Raw genomic sequence first — 26,668 nt, 5'->3', positions numbered from 1 at the left:
ATAGAGAGGTGTTCGAATCAACCGGCAGACTATGTCTTTATGGTTACCAGCCCTGTTCTTATACAAGAGAGACAATAGTTGAGCATTTAGCTGTTTGGAACTGATTGGCCAATCAGAATAACAAGAGACACCTCCTCCTCCATCAAACTGATATTCCTCGTCCAATCATCTTCAAAGACTACACTTTGTACAATCACTATGTATCTGTGCAGTATCTGCACTTGGATGTATTTTAGTTTTATTTGTATATATATATATATTGAAAAAAATATAGAATGTTTCAGGTTCCAAATCATTATGTGTCTTTAGGAAATGTATTTGGTATGAGTTCCAAGGCTGTCACGTATATTTACTGTATTTGAGGAGATAACAGTAGACAGTGGAACACATGATCAGAATAATACTCTTGTACATTCTCTCATTGCATTTAGTCAATGCAATAGTGAAATTAAACTATTCTTCATTGTTCTGGAAAAACCTCAAGGACCCCTGGTGGTCCCCAGACCATGTTCAGAACCAAGATAGTAGCAAGCCACTAATGAGATATGCATACCTGGCTGTCTTGCTTGGCCACGTCCATCTCATGATAGATTTCCAATTGAAAAGTCAATATTATGAGACTGAAGTACCCTATAAACATGTATATAGCAGGGAACAATTAAAGTACTAAGGCTGAATCCAGGCTTTCCCTGTTCCTCGAAGGCAGTTTCAGTCTCCTTCATTCGAACCAGACTTTATACTCAGGATAATTGCGCACGGCCGCCTCACCTGAAAACACAGCAGGTGTTGTGAAGGATCAGATTAAACCGAATATATATATTTATTTATGGATATATATTTAATAGTATTTGTATATCGTTTGATATCCCTTGTATATTCCTTGTACATATACACTGAATATCCCTTTAGTCTACTAACAGCCCATAATAGTTTCATTCTCTCATTGGACAAGAACTTGGCGCCAGCAGCCAAGCCCCTTGGTTCAAGTTCAATCGTGCCGACGAACATGTCGTTACTAGCCCGGTTCCGCGTAGGAATACGTCTGGCGAAATACGAATGGTACTATTTGTTCACAGCGCATATATATATGGCGCAAGTAAAGTAGAACTTTTTTAGTCCTTTAGTCCATTAGTTCTTTACCCTCCAACCTAGTGGCAAGACGTTAAGCCTCACCCACGATCCACGTGTGGTGCAGTATGGTCAACTTGGCCTTAGAATGGCATTGAGACATCGTGTGGATTAATAGTTGAATTGTCATAGTTTGGCACTATACCGTCGAGTGGGACGTATTTCTATTAAGTTAATAATAGTCTATTATGTATGGTGCATCGTTCGGTTAGAGTTATACAGTGAGTAGTACCCCCATCGTTTCCTCGCGTTATCTAGAGTCTTAACCAGGCTGGGCAGACCACGTGTGGTGCTTTCATCCGAGGAGTTCTGGGCTAGGACGAGTGGACCTGCACATTGGATTACCTTACCCGGACGACGGCGAGCCCTACACGGCTTGGATTATCTACTTGCTTTGGGTGCTTTGATTTATGCCATGGATAACAGCCAACACTGGTGAGTGTTGGAACTACCCCCGAGAGGAGCCCAGGTGAGACGGCGCTCTACCCCGAGTGAGGTCGCCTCACGTCTCTTCGTTGTGGACCGGCAGCTACCGTCTACAAGAGGGCCCAAGCATATTCATCTGTGGACCAAGGTTCTGTGGGCACCGTGTTCAGCACTCTGAATTCTCCCAAGAAATCGTTGGCCAGATGGGATATCGCCGGCGGCTCTCCTAACCCCCCCCCCCCCCTCTACTGACTTACAACCAGCAGGACCCCCTTTAGTATATCCAGCTATAATCATTAAGTACCATCGCTATAGTTCCCTAAAGAACCAGGTTGTATACTTGCTTCCTGCGTAACCAGAGATTGGACATTCAATATTGATTTGCCTACGAATACTCATTTGCCTTACAAGTGCATTCAAATCATAAATGTCATTACGTGAACGTTGTATATACCCTTTGCTATATATTAAATATTCGACGGATACATTTGTGTGGACTTGGTTTCATGGTGGGAAAGTGTTCATCATATCTATATCATGTACTGTGTGGCCAGTAGTTAAAGTACATAAAGCGGTAGTGGTTTAATGATACCATACTTATCAATACAGTCAGGGAATTGTACCCCTCAGTTACAATTGGTCCTTCGAGCCGGAGGGTAACTAGTGTAATATTAATATAGTGTTATTAATATTAAAATGGCCTATGATGAACACTCCACGAAACGGTCTTCCTAACGTAGAACGCCCGCGGCGCAGACGACAGCCACCTCCGTACTTAGAGGATTACGCTGTCAGTCAACTACCTAGCCTTCTACAGACGGTAAACGCGGTAAAAGTAGAAAGTAAAATTATGTCTGACTTTAACGACCAGGTTACCCCGACCACAGAGGCCCTAGTGGGTTCTAATGCAACTGACCAAGCTCACGGTGGGGACCAGGAGGGAGCTGACATGCCTTTACCCCCCGCCAATACCGAAGAAGTAGTCTCCGACCAGCCCCGGGAGGAAGACAACCCTACAGAGAGAGAACTCTGCACGGAAGAAGAGGAGGAGAGCGCCGAGGAAATAGAGCTCCAGGACTCCCCAACGAGTACCGCCAGGAGCGGCTCACCTCTACAACCGTCTTCCCCCAGCGAAGCGGAGAGGATGCTATCACAGGCGTTCCCCGTCAGCCTGACAGCCTCTACCGAACGCGATCGACTCCAGGGTGAACGCGATCGACTTCAGGGTGAACGCGATCGACTCCAGACACAGCAACGGAGCGAAGAAGAGCGCATACGCCTGGAGATGAGACGCCTTCAGACGGAAGAGAATATGGCAAGAGACCGAGCAGACACCCAGCGTGCCGCTGCCGGTGCCCAAAGAGAAGCAGAGCGCGACCTCGCTCTCATCCAGCGCGAAACCGAGCGCGACAGACTACAAGCCGAGCGCGACAAGCTACAAGCGCAACTAATGGAGCAGCTGATCCTCAAGGCAACACCCTCTCCCTCCGCCAGGGGTTCAAGGAACTCGTCGAGACAACAGTCAAGGGCAGCGTCTCCTAACCGAGCAAGCGACCCTGAACTTGACCAACAGACCAAGCCTATACCCCCCGCAGACCCCCTTCCCCGACCGGTCCAAGCGAGACCCAGCTACAAGGAAGGAGCAGCATACACTGCGGAGAAGCTAAATAAACGACTACAGGATCTAGAGGACCTGATAGAAGAAGAAGAGGGAGAGGAGGAGAACCAAGCCCGACGACAGCACAGTACTCCACCGGACCAGGAGGTCCAGTACAGCCCAGGCTATACCCCCGCGGCGCTGCGCTACAGACCCCCGACTCTATTCACGGGTGAGCACGACGCACGACCAGCCCCGAGGAATAGCACCTGGACCAGCGGGCCATGGTACCCTGCCGGTACCAGCCCACAGAGAGGCGCAAGAGGAGACTCGCCTAGGAGGCCTCTCCCCCAACGCTCGCCGATGTATCAGCCATCCACGGCGTCATACATTGCCACACCGACCATCCCAGACTTCACCCATGAGAATCGGGCACAGTACACGGAGCTCCGAATGTGCTTAGAGACAATGATGGTGGATGTCGTTGATGAACGTCACAAGTATGCAATATTACTGAAGCACCTGAAAGTACCCTGAGCGCACAATATAGCGCTAGCCTATGCCACCTCTACGACCCCATACACCGCGGCTCTAGCAGCGCTGGACCAGAGATATGGACGTATATGGGATTACGTAATCCAAGAGATAAGGCATATTGACCGCCTACCCCCAGCAACAGACAATCGCTCATTAGACGACCTGTCTATAAAAGTGCAGTCCCTGGTAGGGATGCTGGGAGCGCAACGAGAAAAGGGTATGCACGAGCTATACGCCAACTCTAACATCGAGAGGATTTTAGAGAAGCTGCCACCCGCCAGACAAGAGCGCTTTAGGCGGCAGAGAGACCACCGTGATCCTAACGGTCCCGAACCATCCCTCCTCGATCTAGCCGACTTCCTGGCGAGAGAAGTCAGCAGCTTACGACTGGATACGTTCGTGCGGAGCACACCAAGCTCCAGAGAGGGACCCAGGAGAATAAACGATGGAAGAAGATCGGTGACTGTCATGCACCAATCAGAATCAGTACCGAGCAGTAAGAACCACAGTACCCCCTCGAGAAAAGAGAAGTGGAAGATGGTGTGCCCGTACTGCGAGAAGGAACACTGGCTGTCACAATGTGACCTGTTCACAAAGATGAATGCAGAAGAAGTGAGTCAATGGATAAAGTCCAACAGGCGCTGTTACCGATGTGCGCGCAGTCACATGGCAGCCGAGTGCCGCCTAAAGAAGAGGTGCAGTCGGTGTGACGGAGCCCACCTAGATGTCCTACACGACAGTAACAGAAGAAAGCCTGCACCTGCACCATCGAGCAGCACCAAGGCAAGTGTCATGTACATTGACCCCGCCAGCAGCAGCGGCGCCCAAGTGCTCTTAAAGGTAGTCCGTGTAACATTGAGCTACCAAGATAAAGTCATGGACACTTACGCCGTCCTTGATGACGGGTCAGAGAAGACCCTCCTGCTCGCGTCCGCCGCGGCCCAGCTGGGACTGCGGGGGAGCGAGAACCAAATGACGATTCGGACAATAAGAAGAGATTTAAAGATGATAAAGGGCGAGAATGTCTCCTTCACTATCGCAGCAAGCGGGCAGCCAGAGCGACGGTATAGGATTACAAATGCTTTCACCAGCCAAGAAATAGGACTATCACAGTACACCTACCCCATCGCCAAGCTGATGGATAAATATGTGCACCTGCGTCAACTACCTATCCCGCTCATAGACGGCGCCACCCCGACCCTGCTGATAGGCTCCGACCATGCAGACCTCATAGTCCCGATAGACCGGGTCCATACAGGACCCAGAGGCTGTCCTGCAGCAGTCGAGACCCGCCTAGGATGGACACTACAAGGCCCCCTCGCTAAATCTCTTAACCGAACAGCAGCCACTAGCTGCCTCCACTCCAGAGAGACAGAAGAAGACACCACTCTCCTGCAGCATGTCGAGAGGCTATGGACACTAGAGACAATGCCCTTTAAGAACGAAAAGAAAGACATTCGTTCTAAAGAAGACATTTACGCTATAAACCTCCTCGAGCAGGGGACAAAGAGAGTCACAGTCAGCGGAGTGATGAGATACGCAACTCCACTCCTGAGGCGAGAGGGAATGCCCACCTTTCACGCAAAGAAAGACGCTACGGAGCGGTATCTATTGAACACAGAGCGGCGCCTAGCCAAAGACCCCGCTCAAGAGAGTGTGTACCGCGCTGAGATTGAGAAGCTAATCACAGCGGGACACGTGACAAAGATTGACATTAAAGAGGCCGATCAGACGACCGAATCATGGTACGTGCCGCACCACAAGGTCCACCACAACGGCAAGGATTGCATTGTGTTTAACTGCAGCTACCAGATCGGATCCCAAAATCTGAATAAAGAGCTCTTGCCCGGCCCCACACTCGGCCCCTCTCTACTAGGCGTGCTACTACGCTTCCGCCAGGACAAGGTGGCTATCAGCGGGGATATCAAAGGGATGTTCCTGCAGGTGAGACTAGTGGAGGAGGACAAGCCCCTGCTGCGGTTCCTATGGAGAGAGAGGATCGGAGATGAGCACCCCGCCATCTATCAATGGGAAGTCCTCCCTTTCGGAACTACATGCAGCCCGTGCTGTGCTACATTTGCACTACAGAAACACGTCGCAGAGGACCCAGCAGCAGATGAAGAGGTCCGACACAGTGTGAAGAACAGTTTCTACGTGGACAACTGTTTACAAAGCGTTTCGACTCAAGAAGAAGCCGAGGCTCTCCTACTCAAGCTACGCGCCTCTCTGATCAAAGGCGGCTTTGATCTCAGGCAGTGGGCCAGCAGCGACCCGCACGTATTGCGCAGCCTCTCCCCCGCGGACAAGGCTGCCAGCAGCGAGACCTGGATGGCGACAATCCCAGGAGAAGCCCAAGAAATGACACTAGGACTAGTCTGGCGCTTCAAAACAGACTCGCTCCACTATAGACACAAACCCCTGACCACGGAGCAGGGAAGGTCGACGGCGATACCGACCACCAGACGGAGTGTGTACAGAACACTCGCCAGACAATATGACCCGTTGGGATGTATTCTACCTTACACCACCAGGGCAAAGATGATTGTACGAGCACTATGGGACAAGGACCAGGGCTGGGACGACCCAATACCCGCACCCCTTGCCTCCACATGGAGAGAGTGGGAGACGGAACTCCGCTCACTCCCAGGCGTCAATATACGCCGCAGCTACTTCCCACCCACAGTGAGGCCAGAGACATGCAAGATGGATCTACACGTCTTCAGCGACGCCTCCGAAGTAGCCTATGGATCAGTGGCCTACTTGCGTGCCCAAGAGAAGGGAGGAGAGATACACACCGCCTTCATCCTGGCTCGCTCAAGAATAGCCCCACGAAAGCAACAATCTATCCCGCGTCTAGAGCTCTGCGCAGCCCTAGCAGGAGCGCATCTAGCCACGTTAATCCAACGTGAACTCACCATTCCGGTGCACAGAACAATCTTGTGGTCAGATTCCACGACAGTACTCACATGGATCAAGTCTGATTCATGCAGATACAAGGTCTTCGTGGGAGTCAGAGTCACAGAGATTCAAGAGTTAACAGAAGCAGCGAGCTGGCAGTATGTGGACACCAAACACAACCCAGCTGACGTCATCACCCGGGGAATGTCCCTAGATGACCTCACCCGTCACAACATCTACAGTGACGGACCAGAGTTCCTCAAGTTCCCGGAAGGAGAGTGGCCTACGCCCACCCCACGGGAGGCGAGTAAAGAGGAGGCTGAGAACAAGAAACCTATGTTCTGTGGACTGAGCACAGTCGCCTCCACAGACCCCAACATAGATGATTGCCTCACCCTACAGAGTGCGCAACTAAAGACATTTCTGTGGCACCACCCAGAGATTCAGCCCACTGCCGACATTTCAGCAGCTGACTACGAAGAAGCAGAACTTCTTCTACTACAACGAGCCCAGAGAGACTCGTTCCCCGACGAGCTAGACTGTCTACAGGGAGGAAAGCCCGTCCCATCAGACAGCAGATTGCTCCACCTGGCACCCGAGAGCGACGCCCATAATCTCATCAGAGTGGGTGGTCGTCTGCGGAGGGCCCCCAATCTACCGGATGACGTTAAGTACCCGATAGTCTTGAACAGCCGACACAAGGTCACAGAGCTGATCATAAAGAAATACGACGAGGATGTGCACCACGCAGGAGCAGAGAGAGTCTTCACGGAGATCAGACGTCGCTATTGGATACTTCAAGGGAGAGAAGCAGTGCGACGCTTCCAGCGAACCTGTCTAGACTGCCGAAAGTGGCGCGCGCAGCCCAGCATACCCCGGATGGCTGACCTACCTCCCTGTCGTCTCCGACTCGGCGACAAGCCCTTTCACTCCACAGGCATGGACTGTTTTGGCCCGTTGTATATAAAAAAAGGAAGAGGAACCGAGAAGCGGTGGGGTATTGTATTCAAATGCATGACCACCAGAGCGATACATATCGAACTCCTTCCAACCATGAGCACAGACTCATTCCTTATGGCCTTCCGAAGATTCACATCACGGAAAGGAAAACAGTCTACATTGTTGTCTGATCACGGGACAAACTTCAAAGGCGGAGAAAGAGAGCTGAGAGAGAGCTTCCAAGCTATGGGCCCAGAACTTAAGACCCACCTCGCTCCATCCCAGATTGACTTCCAGTTTAATCCCCCGAACGCACCCCACTTCGGTGGAACCTGGGAACGAGAAGTACGTTCTATAAAGACAGCCCTGTACGCCGTGCTTGGGGCCCAGACTGTAGCGGAAGAAGTCTTAATGACAGTCCTCACGGAGATCGAGGGAGTATTGAACTCCAAGCCCCTCGGCTACGTCTCCAGTGATATAGCAGATGTCGACCCAGTCACCCCCAACACACTCTTGATGGGGCGGCTGGACCCCGCGCTACCCCAGCCAATGTACAGGCCTGAAGAAGCGAACGGCCGAAGAATGTGGAGGTACAGTCAAGTACTAGCCGACAAGTTTTGGAACAGCTTTCTACTCCACTACCTACCGTCTCTACAGACCCGCCAGAAGTGGGTAAAAGAGAGAGACAATTTGACAGAAGGAACAGTCATCATGATTATCGACCAGTCACTACCCAGAGCTATGTGGCCGGCTGGCCGCGTAAGCAAAGTGATCACCGGTGCCGATGGCAAGGTCCGAGCAGCTGAGGTGCTCGTCCAAGGGCGAACTTACACACGACCCGTGGCGAGGCTAATAGAACTGCCCAGACTCCCAGACACTATCGATGACGACCATGACCCCACGACTTTGTGAGTTGACTGACCCTTACAGCGGACCTTGAGTGGTAGACAGTGCGGTTAATCTGTCTCTGCTTAGCTAATTAGGTGGGACTAATTAGGGGGCGGCTGTTGTGAAGGATCAGATTAAACCGAATATATATATTTATTTATGGATATATATTTAATAGTATTTGTATATCGTTTGATATCCCTTGTATATTCCTTGTACATATACACTGAATATCCCTTTAGTCTACTAACAGCCCATAATAGTTTCATTCTCTCATTGGACAAGAACTTGGCGCCAGCAGCCAAGCCCCTTGGTTCAAGTTCAATCGTGCCGACGAACATGTCGTTACTAGCCCGGTTCCGCGTAGGAATACGTCTGGCGAAATACGAATGGTACTATTTGTTCACAGCGCATATATATATGGCGCAAGTAAAGTAGAACTTTTTTAGTCCTTTAGTCCATTAGTTCTTTACCCTCCAACCTAGTGGCAAGACGTTAAGCCTCACCCACGATCCACGTGTGGTGCAGTATGGTCAACTTGGCCTTAGAATGGCATTGAGACATCGTGTGGATTAATAGTTGAATTGTCATAGTTTGGCACTATACCGTCGAGTGGGACGTATTTCTATTAAGTTAATAATAGTCTATTATGTATGGTGCATCGTTCGGTTAGAGTTATACAGTGAGTAGTACCCCCATCGTTTCCTCGCGTTATCTAGAGTCTTAACCAGGCTGGGCAGACCACGTGTGGTGCTTTCATCCGAGGAGTTCTGGGCTAGGACGAGTGGACCTGCACATTGGATTACCTTACCCGGACGACGGCGAGCCCTACACGGCTTGGATTATCTACTTGCTTTGGGTGCTTTGATTTATGCCATGGATAACAGCCAACACTGGTGAGTGTTGGAACTACCCCCGAGAGGAGCCCAGGTGAGACGGCGCTCTACCCCGAGTGAGGTCGCCTCACGTCTCTTCGTTGTGGACCGGCAGCTACCGTCTACAAGAGGGCCCAAGCATATTCATCTGTGGACCAATGTTCTGTGGGCACCGTGTTCAACACTCTGAATTCTCCCAAGAAATCGTTGGCCAGATGGGATATCGCCGGCGGCTCTCCTAACCCCCCCCCCCCCCCCTCTACTGACTTACAACCAGCAGGACCCCCTTTAGTATATCCAGCTATAATCATTAAGTACCATCGCTATAGTTCCCTAAAGAACCAGGTTGTATACTTGCTTCCTGCGTAACCAGAGATTGGACATTCAATATTGATTTGCCTACGAATACTCATTTGCCTTACAAGTGCATTCAAATCATAAATGTCATTACGTGAATGTTGTATATACCCTTTGCTATATATTAAATATTCGACGGATACATTTGTGTGGACTTGGTTTCATGGTGGAAAAGTGTTCATCATATCTATATCATGTACTGTGTGGCCAGTAGTTAAAGTACATAAAGCGGTAGTGGTTTAATGATACCATACTTATCAATACAGTCAGGGAATTGTACCCCTCAGTTACAATTGGTCCTTCGAGCCGGAGGGTAACTAGTGTAATATTAATATAGTGTTATTAATATTAAAATGGCCTATGATGAACACTCCACGAAACGGTCTTCCTAACGTAGAACGCCCGCGGCGCAGACGACAGCCACCTCCGTACTTAGAGGATTACGCTGTCAGTCAACTACCTAGCCTTCTACAGACAGTAAACGCGGTAAAAGTAGAAAGTAAAATTATGTCTGACTTTAACGACCAGGTTACCCCGACCACAGAGGCCCTAGTGGGTTCTAATGCAACTGACCAAGCTCACGGTGGGGACCAGGAGGGAGCTGACATGCCTTTACCCCCCGCCAATACCGAAGAAGTAGTCTCCGACCAGCCCCGGGAGGAAGACAACCCTACAGAGAGAGAACTCTGCACGGAAGAAGAGGAGGAGAGCGCCGAGGAAATAGAGCTCCAGGACTCCCCAACGAGTACCGCCAGGAGCGGCTCACCTCTACAACCGTCTTCCCCCAGCGAAGCGGAGAGGATGCTATCACAGGCGTTCCTCGTCAGCCTGACAGCCTCTACCGAACGCGATCGACTCCAGGGTGAACGCGATCGACTTCATGGTGAACGCGATCGACTCCAGACACAGCAACGGAGCGAAGAAGAGCGCATACGCCTGGAGATGAGACGCCTTCAGACGGAAGAGAATATGGCAAGAGACCGAGCAGACACCCAGCGTGCCGCTGCCGGTGCCCAAAGAGAAGCAGAGCGCGACCTCGCTCTCATCCAGCGCGAAACCGAGCGCGACAGACTACAAGCCGAGCGCGACAAGCTACAAACGCAACTAATGGAGCAGCTGATCCTCAAGGCAACACCCTCTCCCTCCGCCAGGGGTTCAAGGAACTCGTCGAGACAACAGTCAAGGGCAGCGTCTCCTAACCGAGCAAGCGACCCTGAACTTGACCAACAGACCAAGCCTATACCCCCCGCAGACCCCCTTCCCCGACCGGTCCAAGCGAGACCCAGCTACAAGGAAGGAGCAGCATACACTGCGGAGAAGCTAAATAAACGACTACAGGATCTAGAGGACCTGATAGAAGAAGAAGAGGGAGAGGAGGAGAACCAAGCCCGACGACAGCACAGTACTCCACCGGACCAGGAGGTCCAGTACAGCCCAGGCTATACCCCCGCGGCGCTGCGCTACAGACCCCCGACTCTATTCACGGGTGAGCACGACGCACGACCAGCCCCGAGGAATAGCACCTGGACCAGCGGGCCATGGTACCCTGCCGGTACCAGCCCACAGAGAGGCGCAAGAGGAGACTCGCCTAGGAGGCCTCTCCCCCAACGCTCGCCGATGTATCAGCCATCCACGGCGTCATACATTGCCACACCGACCATCCCAGACTTCACCCATGAGAATCGGGCACAGTACACGGAGCTCCGAATGTGCTTAGAGACAATGATGGTGGATGTCGTTGATGAACGTCACAAGTATGCAATATTACTGAAGCACCTGAAAGTACCCCGAGCGCACAATATAGCGCTAGCCTATGCCACCTCTACGACCCCATACACCGCGGCTCTAGCAGCGCTGGACCAGAGATATGGACGTATATGGGATTACGTAATCCAAGAGATAAGGCATATTGACCGCCTACCCCCAGCAACAGACAATCGCTCATTAGACGACCTGTCTATAAAAGTGCAGTCCCTGGTAGGGATGCTGGGAGCGCAACGAGAAAAGGGTATGCACGAGCTATACGCCAACTCTAACGTCGAGAGGATTTTAGAGAAGCTGCCACCCGCCAGACAAGAGCGCTTTAGGCGGCAGAGAGACCACCGTGATCCTAACGGTCCCGAACCATCCCTCCTCGATCTAGCCGACTTCCTGGCGAGAGAAGTCAGCAGCTTACGACTGGATACGTTCGTGCGGAGCACACCAAGCTCCAGAGAGGGACCCAGGAGAATAAACGATGGAAGAAGATCGGTGACTGTCATGCACCAATCAGAATCAGTACCGAGCAGTAAGAACCACAGTACCCCCTCGAGAAAAGAGAAGTGGAAGATGGTGTGCCCGTACTGCGAGAAGGAACACTGGCTGTCACAATGTGACCTGTTCACAAAGATGAATGCAGAAGAAGTGAGTCAATGGATAAAGTCCAACAGGCGCTGTTACCGATGTGCGCGCAGTCACATGGCAGCCGAGTGCCGCCTAAAGAAGAGGTGCAGTCGGTGTGACGGAGCCCACCTAGATGTCCTACACGACAGTAACAGAAGAAAGCCTGCACCTGCACCATCGAGCAGCACCAAGGCAAGTGTCATGTACATTGACCCCGCCAGCAGCAGCGGCGCCCAAGTGCTCTTAAAGGTAGTCCGTGTAACATTGAGCTACCAAGATAAAGTCATGGACACTTACACCGTCCTTGATGACGGGTCAGAGAAGACCCTCCTGCTCGCGTCCGCCGCGGCCCAGCTGGGACTGCGGGGGAGCGAGAACCAAATGACGATTCGGACAATAAGAAGAGATTTAAAGACGATAAAGGGCGAGAATGTCTCCTTCACTATCGCAGCAAGCGGGCAGCCAGAGCGACGGTATAGGATTACAAATGCTTTCACCAGCCAAGAAATAGGACTATCACAGTACACCTACCCCATCGCCAAGCTGATGGATAAATATGTGCACCTGCGTCAACTACCTATCCCGCTCATAGACGGCGCCACCCCGACCCTGCTGATAGGCTCCGACCATGCAGACCTCATAGTCCCGATAGACCGGGTCCATACAGGACCCAGAGGCTGTCCTGCAGCAGTCGAGACCCGCCTAGGATGGACACTACAAGGCCCCCTCGCTAAATCTCTTAACCGAACAGCAGCCACTAGCTGCCTCCACTCCAGAGTGACAGAAGAAGACACCACTCTCCTGCAGCATGTCGAGAGGCTATGGACACTAGAGACAATGCCCTTTAAGAACGAAAAGAAAGACATTCGTTCTAAAGAAGACATTTACGCTATAAACCTCCTCGAGCAGGGGACAAAGAGAGTCACAGTCAGCGGAGTGATGAGATACGCAACTCCACTCCTGAGGCGAGAGGGAATGCCCACCTTTCACGCAAAGAAAGACGCTACGGAGCGGTATCTATTGAACACAGAGCGGCGCCTAGCCAAAGACCCCGCTCAAGAGAGTGTGTACCACGCTGAGATTGAGAAGCTACTAGGCGTGCTACTACGCTTCCGCCAGGACAAGGTGGCTATCAGCGGGGATATCAAAGGGATGTTCCTGCAGGTGAGACTAGTGGAGGAGGACAAGCCCCTGCTGCGGTTCCTATGGAGAGAGAGGATCGGAGATGAGCACCCCGCCATCTATCAATGGGAAGTCCTCCCTTTCGGAACTACATGCAGCCCGTGCTGTGCTACATTTGCACTACAGAAACACGTCGCAGAGGACCCAGCAGCAGATGAAGAGGTCCGACACAGTGTGAAGAACAGTTTCTACGTGGACAACTGTTTACAAAGCGTTTCGACTCAAGAAGAAGCCGAGGCTCTCCTACTCAAGCTACGCGCCTCTCTGATCAAAGGCGGCTTTGATCTCAGGCAGTGGGCCAGCAGCGACCCGCACGTATTGCGCAGCCTCTCCCCCGCGGACAAGGCTGCCAGCAGCGAGACCTGGATGGCGACAATCCCAGGAGAAGCCCAAGAAATGACACTAGGACTAGTCTGGCGCTTCAAAACAGACTCGCTCCACTATAGACACAAACCCCTGACCACGGAGCAGGGAAGGTCGACGGCGATACCGACCACCAGACGGAGTGTGTACAGAACACTCGCCAGACAATATGACCCGTTGGGATGTATTCTACCTTACACCACCAGGGCAAAGATGATTGTACGAGCACTATGGGACAAGGACCAGGGCTGGGACGACCCAATACCCGCACCCCTTGCCTCCACATGGAGAGAGTGGGAGACGGAACTCCGCTCACTCCCAGGCGTCAATATACGCCGCAGCTACTTCCCACCCACAGTGAGGCCAGAGACATGCAAGATGGATCTACACGTCTTCAGCGACGCCTCCGAAGTAGCCAATGGATCAGTGGCCTACTTGCGTGCCCAAGAGAAGGGAGGAGAGATACACACCGCCTTCATCCTGGCTCGCTCAAGAATAGCCCCACGAAAGCAACAATCTATCCCGCGTCTAGAGCTCTGCGCAGCCCTAGCAGGAGCGCATCTAGCCACGTTAATCCAACGTGAACTCACCATTCCGGTGCACAGAACAATCTTGTGGTCAGATTCCACGACAGTACTCACATGGATCAAGTCTGATTCATGCAGATACAAGGTCTTCGTGGGAGTCAGAGTCACAGATATTCAAGAGTTAACAGAAGCAGCGAGCTGGCAGTATGTGGACACCAAACACAACCCAGCTGACGTCATCACCCGGGGAATGTCCCTAGATGACCTCACCCGTCACAACATCTACAGTGACGGACCAGAGTTCCTCAAGTTCCCGGAAGGAGAGTGGCCTACGCCCACCCCACGGGAGGCGAGTAAAGAGGAGGCTGAGAACAAGAAACCTATGTTCTGTGGACTGAGCACAGTCGCCTCCACAGACCCCAACATAGATGATTGCCTCACCCTACAGAGTGCGCAACTAAAGACATTTCTGTGGCATCACCCAGAGATTCAGCCCACTGCCGACATTTCAGCAGCTGACTACGAAGAAGCAGAACTTCTTCTACTACAACGAGCCCAGAGAGACTCGTTCCCCGACGAGCTAGACTGTCTACAGGGAGGAAAGCCCGTCCCATCAGACAGCAGATTGCTCCACCTGGCACCCGAGAGCGACGCCCATAATCTCATCAGAGTGGGTGGTCGTCTGCGGAGGGCCCCCAATCTACCGGATGACGTTAAGTACCCGATAGTCTTGAACAGCCGACACAAGGTCACAGAGCTGATCATAAAGAAATACGACGAGGATGTGCACCACGCAGGAGCAGAGAGAGTCTTCGCGGAGATCAGACGTCGCTATTGGATACTTCAAGGGAGAGAAGCAGTGCGACGCTTCCAGCGAACCTGTCTAGACTGCCGAAAGTGGCGCGCGCAGCCCAGCATACCCCGGATGGCTGACCTACCTCCCTGTCGCCTCTGACTCGGCGACAAGCCCTTTCACTCCACAGGCATGGACTGTTTTGGCCCGTTGTATATAAAAAAAGGAAGAGGAACCGAGAAGCGGTGGGGTATTGTATTCAAATGCATGACCACCAGAGCGATACATATCGAACTCCTTCCAACCATGAGCACAGACTCATTCCTTATGGCCTTCCGAAGATTCACATCACGGAAAGGAAAACCGTCTACATTGTTGTCTGATCACGGGACAAACTTCAAAGGCGGAGAAAGAGAGCTGAGAGAGAGCTTCCAAGCTATGGGCCCAGAACTTAAGACCCACCTCGCTCCATCCCAGATTGACTTCCAGTTTAATCCCCCGAACGCACCCCACTTCGGTGGAACCTGGGAACGAGAAGTACGTTCTATAAAGACAGCCCTGTACGCCGTGCTTGGGGCCCAGACTGTAGCGGAAGAAGTCTTAATGACAGTCCTCACGGAGATCGAGGGAGTATTGAACTCCAAGCCCCTCGGCTACGTCTCCAGTGATATAGCAGATGTCGACCCAGTCACCCCCAACACACTCTTGATGGGGCGGCTGGACCCCGCGCTACCCCAGACAATGTACAGGCCTGAAGAAGCGAACGGCCGAAGAATGTGGAGGTACAGTCAAGTACTAGCCGACAAGTTTTGGAACAGCTTTCTACTCCACTACCTACCGTCTCTACAGACCCGCCAGAAGTGGGTAAAAGAGAGAGACAATTTGACAGAAGGAACAGTCGTCATGATTATCGACCAGTCACTACCCAGAGCTATGTGGCCGGCTGGCCGCGTAAGCAAAGTGATCACCGGTGCCGATGGCAAGGTCCGAGCAGCTGAGGTGCTCGTCCAAGGGCGAACTTACACACGACCCGTGGCGAGGCTAATAGAACTGCCCAGACTCCCAGACACTATCGATGACGACCATGACCCCACGACTTTGTGAGTTGACTGACCCTTACAGCGGACCTTGAGTGGTAGACAGTGCGGTTAATCTGTCTCTGCTTAGCTAATTAGGTGGGACTAATTAGGGGGCGGCTGTTGTGAAGGATCAGATTAAACCGAATATATATATTTATTTATGGATATATATTTAATAGTATTTGTATATCGTTTGATATCCCTTGTATATTCCTTGTACATATACACTGAATATCCCTTTAGTCTACTAACAGCCCATAATAGTTTCATTCTCTCATTGGACAAGAACTTGGCGCCAGCAGCCAAGCCCCTTGGTTCAAGTTCAATCGTGCCGACGAACATGTCGTTACTAGCCCGGTTCCGCGTAGGAATACGTCTGGCGAAATACGAATGGTACTATTTGTTCACAGCGCATATATATATGGCGCAAGTAAAGTAGAACTTTTTTAGTCCTTTAGTCCATTAGTTCTTTACCCTCCAACCTAGTGGCAAGACGTTAAGCCTCACCCACGATCCACGTGTGGTGCAGTATGGTCAACTTGGCCTTAGAATGGCATTGAGACACCGTGTGGATTAATAGTTGAATTGTCATAGTTTGGCACTATACCGTCGAGTGGGACATATTTCTATTAAGTTAATAATAGTCTATTATGTATGGTGCATCGTTCGGTTAGAGTTATACAGTGAGTAGTACCCCCATCGTTTCCTCGCGTTATCTAGAGTCTTAACCAGGCTGGGCAGACCACGTGTGGTGCTTTCATCCGAGGAGTTCTGGGCTAGGACGAGTGGACCTGCACATTGGATTACCTTACCCGGACAACGGCGAGCCCTACACGGCTTGGATTATCTACTTGCTTTGGGTGCTTTGATTTATGCCATGGATAACAGCCAACACTGGTGAGTGTTGGAACTACCCCCGAGAGGAGCCCAGGTGAGATGGCGCTCTACCCCGAGTGAGGTCGCCTCACGTCTCTTCGTTGTGGACCGGCAGCTACCGTCTACAAGAGGGCCCAAGCATATTCATCTGTGGACCAAGGTTCTGTGGGCACCGTGTTCAGCACTCTGAATTCTCCCAAGAAATCGTTGGCCAGATGGGATATCGCCGGCGGCTCTCCTAACCCCCCCCCCCCCCTCTACTGACTTACAACCAGCAGGACCCCCTTTAGTATATCTAGCTATAATCATTAAGTACCATCGCTATAGTTCCCTAAAGAACCAGGTTGTATACTTGCTTCCTGCGTAACCAGAGATTGGACATTCAATATTGATTTGCCTACGAATACTCATTTGCCTTACAAGTGCATTCAAATCATAAATGTCATTACGTGAACGTTGTATATACCCTTTGCTATATATTAAATATTCGACGGATACATTTGTGTGGACTTAGTTTCATGGTGGGAAAGTGTTCATCATATCTATATCATGTACTGTGTGGCCAGTAGTTAAAGTACATAAAGCGGTAGTGGTTTAATGATACCATACTTATCAATACAGTCAGGGAATTGTACCCCTCAGTTACAGCAGGTGTCGATCGCAGAAATCCTGATTTTCTAACGGCATTGATTGATTGATTGATTGAAAACTTTATTAACAGATTGCAGAATGGGTACAATACAGTACAGCTCAATAGCTTCGCCGACAAATTAACCCTCATGTTGTGTTAGGAATTGGCAGGGGTGCAGTCATAATATCAGAACTGCCTGTACGCTGTTTAAATGACGCCACGTGCACGCACGCTCCCACGCATACATGTTCCCCCGCGTGCGCACAGAACAGATGATTATTATGCATAAATAGTAGGAAACATGTTTGTATAGGAAATTACTAGTTTTAGTTTAGTTTTTGTAAATATTGCCTTGAAATAGAGAAGCTGAAAAAGGTAGCAGGATGTAGCCTTCAATATATAAAGAAATTATATTGTCAACAGATATGGTTGAAAAACAAACAATGTTTTAAATGTAATTGTAGATACAATATTGTAGATACAATATTGTAGTTACAATTTCTTTAATTTAATTAACTTAAACTAGAAAAGTAAATACAAACTAAATTAACAATGTAACTTAGTTTACAGAAGGACAGTTTCCTTCTGAAGCACAACTTAATGAACCCTTGTGCCTCCCTAGCACTGGTGGAGCTCATGAGGCTTAAGGGATGAAAGTATGGATCAAGTTCAAAGTCATATAATTTTAACTGTTTACTATTTTGGAAAAAAAAAATCCCATGATTAACATTAAGAACCTCAATATATCGATGAAAGATTACAAATAGTTCCGAATTTTAACCACTTATATTCGTGTTTGTTTGATAGTAAGTCCGTTTTTATGGGGGGGAAAAAGCTGAAAAGCGCATATTTATCATATCTCTCTATATGTTTTAGACCCCATATTGCAGCGTGTGAAAACTGCACAAACTTCCTGTGAATAACAAACTGCCCTTATAAAAAAAAGAAGTTGACTAATTCGGTCAGAAACAGCGGAGCCGCTAACGTTAGTAAGCACTGATTATTATTATTATATCTCCGCGGGCGAGCACTACTCGATCTCCCGGTAGATTCTGAAGACAACGCGCTGTCAGCTTGACCACCAGCGCACTTCCGCATACAGGGAGCTCTACAGGGAGCTCAGCGTAGAGCCGGGGCTGGTCTCAGGGGCTCGTGATTCAGCGTGTGACACGCGATAGGGGATAGGAGCGGAGGAGGAGGAGGAGTGTAATTGTTGTTGTTGCGGGCTGATCTCTCTCTCGCACCCCCCCCCCCCCGCCACGGCAGCAGTATGCGGAGCTCTGAAGCCAGCATAGCAGCATAGTCTCCGCCTCCTGCTGGCTTAGTAGCCGGCAAAGTGGGCCATAGAACAATTGCGCCACCGTGTGTAGAGATTCGTTAACAGCATCAGAGCACTAGAGCTTGATCCATCACATTGTGAAAAAATAATGCGTTTAATAATTCTATCTAGAATTGAACGAATGAGTGCAGATTAAAAAATGCGTTTTAACATGGAAGTGGATCGGATGAAACTCGCCGCCAGGACCTCTAGAGGTACCTTATACTAATAACTTTTTTTTAGAGCGTTTCAAATCATAATCTTTTGACATAATGAAAATATATGTAAAATGAAGTAATTGTCCCAATTTCATGAAATAATAATCAACACAGACACCGCTGTGCTCACACACACCCACACAAACAAATCAAGAAAGACAGAATCGGGACCAGGGAGGCACAAGGGGTTTACTCATCCTTCCAGTCGGGACCATTTGTCACATAGTGAGAGCTCCACAGATCAAGCAAACCCCCACAGGGCTTGTATTTTGGTTTTGCACTTCTCGTTCTTTGTTATGTTATTGGTATCCTATTATTATGCCAAGTCTAGGTGATAGATAAGTGCCGGTACTTGGCGCACGGCGCGACAAGTCAAGTGAAAGTTGTGAACACATTTTTGTGTGTGCGTATTTCTGCTCAGAAAACAGCTGGGACAGCGTGGTACTGCATGGGACAACCACTGCACCACTGGGAATTGGCACGACTGACCGTTGTTAGCGGGTCAATGTTGACCCGGGGTCTAACTCAGTCCTGACCACTAAAATGAAAGAAGTATCACTTAATATAGTTAATACTACATCCTAACTAACATTATATGCATTCATAACCATATAATCCCATTGTAATTTGATTTTATGGCCCTGAGACACATCATGTCCCTTATTTTTAAGATGAAAATGAGGTTGTTCAATGTGAAACCCATAGATAATAATGTTTTCTGACTATAATAGAACAATATTAGAATATAACTTCTGAAAAAAAGTTTAGTACTATTTTTATATTATTGTTTTACCTTGCCGGGTCAAGAATGACCCTAACACCACAGTTGTACCTTTTTTCTGCAGATACCTTCAGAATTTTCAAAATGGTGAAACATAGTTTTGCTGTGCTTATATATGTGTTATGGAGGATATCATAAAGCCTTGTTCTAATAAAATCAACTAGATGGTAGTTATTACATATTATAACCTTGAAACGGGTCGCTGGAGACCCTAACACCACATAAGGGTTAAATGCATAATCTATAGGCTAATTTTAAGCCCTCATTACCCCAATCAATCAGATTATATTTCTTTAAATGTGCCTGCTGGCAGTAGGCTTAATGGAATGAATAATCGAATGAGATCTTGCTAGAGAAAATAATTTGTTCAACTCTTTCAGAATAAGTAGATAAAAACAAGCCCAAATAGTATCTAATTGATACAAATTATATTATGAGGATATCTGTACTGTATGCGCTTGGCTTAGGTATCATGTACTATATAAATACATGGTTCCCAAAGTTTTCAAGGTGCGACCCTCGAAATAACGTGTCAGAGAGGCTTGGAGGCTATACAGTTATACAGCTATACAGTTACAGATACACTATTAATCAGGTTTTAATCTGTTTCGGACATCATCCATACATGCATTGAATTGATTAACCTTCGGTTTATACCAGTGACACCTCATGTTCATCACCCTCTTGTTCATCATCAGATAACAGTGCTTGAACAGATAAATGCATTTTCTCAAATTCATTCATCAAAACGTCAAAGGCTCATTCAATTTCTCAAGTCACGTCACGTCATCAAATCTGTCAAACAGCGCATCTCCTCATATATTTTAAACCTAGTTACAATATCACAATAACGTGTGAGTGACAGTGATACAATTCAACAATCCACAGATTCAGATTTGTCGTAATTCATATCCACAATCCACGCATATAAAGACGCTTCAATTTATGCTTGAATGAAACACAATCCGGGCGCTCCGTTAATGAGCAAATACATCCACAGTGAAGAATATGAAACTAATCAGAGCCAAATGCCCGATTTCATTAATTAAAAATATCCCAGCGGGATTCACATTTGCAATGCTCCGCGTTATTAAAATAACCACATAGTGTGTGTCGTGAGCGCGAGCGCCGTATCCGTATAACCTATGATGTGCATTATTTAGGACAAAGTAAATCCATAGGCTGAACATGATTTATGGTCAGAATTTTAGGTCCTTATTTTACATTTCAAAAGCCCCCTCTAGAAAAACGAAGCAGAAAACATTATTCAGAATGCTATAATGGGATCTAGACTGTGAAGATATTTCAGGAAGGGAGCTGGCATTTCTTTGCGAGGGTGTGGCCATGCAGGTTATCCAGCTAACTGAACTAAACTCTGCGCTCAACCAGGTTCAAACGTTCTGATATGTTGCCATAGTGATTTAGACAATCGCACATCGGGAAACCGACAGGTCAGGCTTAAGTCAAGTTATCCTGAAAATTATCCGGCTAACTCAGTTAGCCAGGTACGAGGAACAGGGCCCTGGTGTGGAGCCCCAAGCATCCATGGCTGCCAGCTATCAACTGATCATCCATCTACAAATACCCAGCTCAAACTCTCTACCAGTTGGACCGTAACACATGTAAATAGTTCAGAGAGATTACATGTCAACTTTATTGATAGTCCGATGGCAGGTTTTGTAAATTAAATTGTATGTGTGCAAGGCTACAACTCAAGAATGTATGGGTATACATATGTAATAAGGCTGTCAAAGTTAACGCAGTATTAACGCGTTATCGCCCGATTCTAACGCCACTATTTTTTTTACTCACGATTAACTAAATATATATATATATTTTTAAACTTTTTTTTTTAACTTTTTTTTTTTTACTAGACTTCACTCAGGTGTATCATTGATACTATTTTTGTTTCTGAAGTGTGTGTGTGTGTGCCTGTGCGTGTGCGTGTGTGTGTGTGTGTGTGTGTGTGTGAGAGATATAGAGAGGGAGGTGAGAGAGATGAGGAAGGGGCAAGAGAGAAAGAGAGCTAGAGAGTGTGTGTGTGAGAGAGAGAGTGGGGGGTGATTGCTCAGCCCTTGTGTGCGTGAATGTAACACGTTCCGAACGTTTTCTTTCCCCTATTATTTCATGCACACTTTATTCATTGTTTTAAATTATTATTTTCTTTTAAGTTATTTTGTGCATCACTGTTGTGAATTTGATGCAAATTTGCAATGCATGAGGGTCATTCATCCTTTTGGGTTAAATGGCTGCATAAAACTTGGAACTTGAAAAAGATCCGTTTAAGGTAGAAAAATAAAAATTAGATTAATTTGCGATTTATCCAGAGTTAACTATGGACAATCATGCGATTAATCAAGTTAAATATTTTAATTGATTGACAGCACTAATATGTACATACATATGTCTTTTGTGGTGTCTTTTGTGGTGTCTGTAATAGTGTAAATTGATTTCTTTTATGTTTTTATGTTCTGTATTTATTACTTGTCATTATTATTATTATTATTGTGGTATTGTGAGGTCTTATTATTATTGTATTTGTCTTGTTTTGTGTATACATATAAAAATCAATACAAATATTTTATATAAAACGTTTTTTTTTGTACATTATTATCCATCGGATGGCCCGAGGGCGGGCCGTCACGCATGTGTGCGCACGTCAGAGCACTTTGCCCTCGTCTATCAGCTTGAGGCTGTGTTTTTACCAATCAACCAACACATTGTTGGAAAGCTAAAATGGCCGCCGTTTGACACCCTACTCGACCTATTACGTGCTACCAATCTCAGGTTACAAGACAAAACAACCAATGAGTGTTTTAGTAGAAACCATGTATTTGACTCTATGGTAATTATCCATTAAGAAGGTTATTTAATCATTTAACTGTGGTGGGAAGTTTGTTCCACCATTGTGGACCAAGAATAGGCGGCTTCCCTCCCTTATTTCTTACTTATTAATGATGATGTTGAATCATAATGATGACGTTGAATCAGTAGAGTGAGTTCTTTCTTAACACAATCCAAGCTGTTCCTCATACTAGCTCTGGATACTCATGTAAATTACATATTTTCTGCGTACATGGCTCACAACTCAAGAATGTATGGGTATAAACAATGAACTTTTGACTTTCTATTTTATAATATTTTTATCTAGCACACTCATGAGCAGAACAGAAAAAAGCATTTCATATAAAAGTACTCTGTATTTTTGTATGACAACTAATAAAGAAACGTGAATCTTGAACATATACCAGTAGAGGGCAGCAAGGAGCTATTGTGAACAAAGCATCGATTATCCCTCCAAAATGAAAGCCTTGTTTTATATCACCAACGTGATCATTGTAAATATATCATGTATAAACATAGCCCTAACATATGTTGATAATTTCTTGGTTGTCAAACAAGGTGAAAATGGCCAACAGAGAACATTAAATACTTAATCTACAAACACTGTTCTGACAGCACAATATTGATATAATTAGTTGATTTGCATTTTTTTTTAAATGCAGAGGTAAAAAACACAGTCCAGGTTTTTGACCTTTTGATAGCAGATACAGTTTGAACATGTGAAAAATACAGTCAGAAAATAATAATTGCAAATTAAAATTCTGTGTATTACTGTATATTGTACTGTATATCTATGTTTTATCTCCTTGGTGATCAGGCTCTGTAGCCTCCACTACAATTCTATGATAAACAAGACCCAGAATGAACTGGAAATGCTAATGAAAGAGAGAGACAGAGACTGAAATACCAAAAACTAATTTTATTGACAATTCTTAAAATAAAACACTGGCCATAATAAATGAGGGATAGAGTATATTGTATTTATTATATAACTCAAATAATAAATTAACAATAAATTAAACCACTGGGGCTAGACTGCACTAGCAGTGAAGTTATGGTAGGGGCAACAGCGGAGGTAGAGGAGTCGTCTGGTAATCCGGAGGTTCTCAGGTCGATTCCTGCTCCTCCCGGGCAGCATGTCGAAGTGTCCTTGAGCAAGACACTTAACCCCTAATTGCTCCCGATGAGCAGGTTGGAACCTTGCATGGTTGCCTCCACCGTCACTGTGTGTATGTGTAAAATGTGATGAAGAAATTGTAAAGCACTTTGGATAAAAGCGCTATATTAATGCATTTACCATTTATTTATATGTTTTATCTCATTGGTGATCAGGCTCTGTAGTCTCTACTACAATTATATGGTAAATATCCAGAATTAACTGGAAATGCTAATAAAAAGAACCAGAGACTGAAACACCAAAAAAATTATTTTATTGACAATTCATAAAATAAAACACTGGCCATAATAAAGGAGGGATGGAGTATATTGTATTAATTATATAACTCAACAATAAATGACCAAGAAAACACGTAGGCTGCACTACCGGGAATGGTATGGTAGTTATGTGTAGAAAGAGGAAATTGTCACAAAATATATAGACAAATTAAATAAAAATACTACAAACAAACCAATTCAAACCAAACCAAGGAACCAAATATTGACCTACTCACTATAAACTAAGGTGACTCAAACCACACAATAAAGCAAGATGGCTTCTTTACCGCTCAATACTTCCTTTAGCACAGCAAAAATCCCCACAAGAAAAATAACACCGAACATTATACAATTGATTATTTAAAAACTAAAATAAACAGAAACACTGTTAACAACTTTTAATACTTGACTGTCGTTTTAACTTGTTTTGCTCACAAACTTCTGTGTTTTTGTAAATTGGTGTTTGATGATGGGGGTCAGAAGTTCTTCTGATATGGATCACAATAGTTGGATTTCTGTCCAGTATGAAAGCATATTTCTACAGTTTTAGGATTTCACAAATGTATGGATATGCTGGTGCTTCTTTAAGTTTGAAGAGTTGATGAATCTCTTCCCACACTGGTCAGAGTGGTAGGGCTTTTCTCCTGTATGAACACGCTGGTGTGTCGTTAAAGTACCGGAGTTCCTGAAGCCTTGCCCACACTGGTCACAGTTGTAGGGCTTCTCTCCTGTATGAATACGCTGGTGCTGCTTTAAGCTTACAGATTGACTGAAGCTCTTCTCACACTGGTCACAGTGGTAAGGCTTCTCTCCTGGTGTGAATACGCTGGTGTATCTTTAATTCTCCAGATGTTTTGAAGCTCTTCTCACATTGGTCACAGTGGTATGGCTTTTCTCCTGTATGAATACGCTGGTGTGTCTTTAAATCTCAATTTTGACTGAAGCTCTTCGCACATTGATCACAGTGGTAGGGCTCTCTCCTGTATGAATACGCTGGTGTGTCTTTAAACTGTCGGATCTATTGAAGTTCATCCCACACTGATCACAGTGGTAGGGCTTCTCTCCTGTATGAATACGCTGGTGTGTCTTTAAGGTTGACGAGTTGGTGAATCTCTTCCCACACTGGTCACAGTGGTAGGGCTTTTCTCCTGTATGAATACGCTGGTGTGTCTTTAAGGTTGACGAGTTGGTGAATCTCATCCCACACTGGTCACAGTGGTAGGGCTTTTCTCCTGTATGAATACGCTGGTGTATCTTTAATCTCTTCTCACACTGGTAACAATGGTAGGGCTTCTCTACTGTATGAATACGCTGGTGTATTTGAAGATGGTGCTTTCTGATGAAGCTTGTTCCACATTGGTAACAGTAGTGAGGCCTTGACTCAGCCATCATCTGTTTGTCGTTTGGGAGCAATGCAGTGATTGTACCTGGATAAGAGAGAAGCACTCCAAGATTGTATGTTTTCCAAGTTCCAAAAAAAAATCTACTTCCTTGCATGCGATTTAACAATATATTCTGTAATTCAGTCAAAAAGTGACCTCAGGCACGTTTAGACTGGTTTTCACGGAAATAAAACCCACAGAAAATAAGAGTCTCTGCAATGTCATGAAAACAATCTAATAAATAATTGTACTTACAGATATTGTGGTGTCCACAGTCTTATCTGTTTTCATAAGCACGTTTTGATCCAGAGTTTTTTTTTTAGAAAGTCTTGGTCCAGTAGACAATGTGTTCTGCCACAGAGAGGTGTTGAAGTCAACCAGCAGACTATCCCGTCCTTATGGTTGAATGAGTACTTCAGTCTGGAAAACAGCCCTGTACTTATACAACAGAGACAATAGTTAAGCATTCAGCTGCTTGGAACCGATTGGCCAATCAGAAGAACAATAGATACCTCCATCAAACGCAAGCTGATATTTCCTCCTCTAATCCACTTACACTTTGTAAGTGTAAGATGCATCTGCACTTGCATACATCTTTGTTTTATTTGTACATATTTTAATTTAATTATTTAAATCCTCTGTCTCTTACAAAATTATGTTACATGTTGTTTTCCTAACATAATCCTCAATGGGGATTCTCATTTAAGTGTATCTAGGAAATTTATAAAATTAATTTATTCCATGGCATTTGTTCAACATAGAATATCAGAATAAATATGGAATCAAATACACTAGTGCTCAAGTTTAACGTGGTTAACAGGAATCAACATTTTATTATTGACCATCAGTTAGCTGGTGACTGAAACTGTGAATCTTGGATTATGGCACCAGATTACAAAAAAAGTTATTTGTCAGGTCAGGATATTGTTTTAAAGGGAGTAATCTGGTTGCAGATGTCAGGGAAAGGAAGAGGATTGGAAAGAAACAAGAAACGGCAATTCCAACGGCGCAGATTGAAACACGTTCAAAAAAAATGACAGGCGACGTTGCTGCAGATCCGTCGGTGACAAGCCACGACGAGGGGAATATAGAGGAGAATACACCGGGACCATCGACTATTGGCCCCGAGAGGGAGACATTAGATGTCAACATAACAGGAACGACAGGAAAAAGTACCGTGAGAGATAAAGCAGGTGATTTTGAGAAGATAATT

Source organism: Notolepis coatsorum (genome assembly GCF_963971535.1).
Source record: "Notolepis coatsorum genome assembly, chromosome: 6".
In the NCBI taxonomy this organism is placed as follows: Eukaryota; Metazoa; Chordata; class Actinopteri; order Aulopiformes; family Paralepididae; genus Notolepis; species Notolepis coatsorum.
The sequence above is the reverse complement of the archived record's forward strand: the minus strand, read 5'-3'. Positions refer to the sequence as shown.